At 34.6% G+C, this 1,227-nt stretch overlaps 1 protein-coding gene across 1 annotated transcript in view; it reads left to right on the top strand.

Annotated features, from left to right (window-relative positions):
• The window catches only part of DNAJC1 (DnaJ (Hsp40) homolog, subfamily C, member 1), a 277,615-nt gene that overhangs the window by 218,993 nt on the left and 57,395 nt on the right, over positions 1–1,227 (top strand). The gene's annotated exons all lie outside the window — the stretch shown is intronic.

Here is a 1,227-nt window from a genome sequence, read left to right as displayed (position 1 = left end):
TTGGGATTGCAGTTCAGCTTCTTGCCACTAGGCCACCAGAGCTCGCCATCTAGGTGGGCAAATATTTTTTAATATGAAAGAATTTTGTTAAATGCCCTTCACAAATTGAGAGTGTTGTATAGGGTGATTGCTGTTGTTTTCCTTTGTTCTATGATTGAAGTCTATTCCTATTGTATATCATTTTTTTGTGATTTATAGCTTCCTTTAAACCTGCTGAGGGTCAGCTATGAGTCAGTTCTGAATCTAGAGTTTGAGTTGTTTGGGGTTTTTAATTGTTATTGTTCATTTTGTTGAGAATTTTTGTATCTGTATTTATGAGAGATCTGCTTTTGTTCCTTTCTTCGTTTGTGGTTTCCTTGTCTGACTTTACTATCAGGATAATGCTAATCTCATGGAATAAGAAGTGCTTCCAGGTGTTTACGAAGACTTTGAGCAGGGTTAATATTAATTTTTCATTAAACACTTGGCAGAATTAATACCAACACTGCCCAAACTCTTATCAAAACACTTGGAGCCATCTGGTTCTGGATTTTCTGTATTGATAATCTTTTGATTATGGATTCAATTTTTTTCTGCTGAGATTCTGTATATATTTAAATTGTTAAAGAATAATGATGCCAGTTTAAAGTAAAGTGCACATAATCAAAGCCATGCTTTGTTTGGTGGGTTTTGTTTTGTTTTGTTTTTTCAAATTACTTTCTAGACAGTGAATAAAGATGACAGAAGAAGAATTTTGATGCCTTTGAATTATGGTGCTAGAGAAGAGTACTGAATAACCATCCATCCTTCTTATTGTCAAGAGAACAAACAAGTCTGTCTTGGTCTAACCAGGGTATTCCTTAGAGGCAGGGATGGTAACACTTCATGTCACATACTTTGGGCATCTTGTCAGGAGGGGCCAGTCCTTGGGAAAAGAAATCATGCTGGAAAAGGTGGAAAAGTAGAGAAAGCAAAGAAATCCTCAAAAAGATTGGCGTAGTGACTGTAATAATAGACTTGAACATATTTAAGAGAATATGAAGATCTTGCAGGATTGAGCAAGGTTCACATCTGTTAATAGGGTTGTTATGAGTTATAGTTGAGTTGACATCATCTAACAATGACATACATTTCTGTGATACTATGTCCTCTTCGGTTTATCTGAAGAATTCACTGTAGTGTGTGTTTGTTGAGCTTTTAAAAGTTTTTTTTTATTGATAACAAACGTTTTTAGAAAACTTTAATTTC

This window comes from Elephantulus edwardii, unplaced genomic scaffold (assembly GCF_000299155.1).
Source record: "Elephantulus edwardii isolate Elephantulus edwardi_28Jun2011 unplaced genomic scaffold, EleEdw1.0 scaffold00054, whole genome shotgun sequence".
In the NCBI taxonomy this organism is placed as follows: domain Eukaryota; kingdom Metazoa; phylum Chordata; class Mammalia; order Macroscelidea; family Macroscelididae; genus Elephantulus; species Elephantulus edwardii.
The sequence above is the reverse complement of the archived record's forward strand: the minus strand, read 5'-3'. Positions and strand labels throughout refer to the sequence as shown.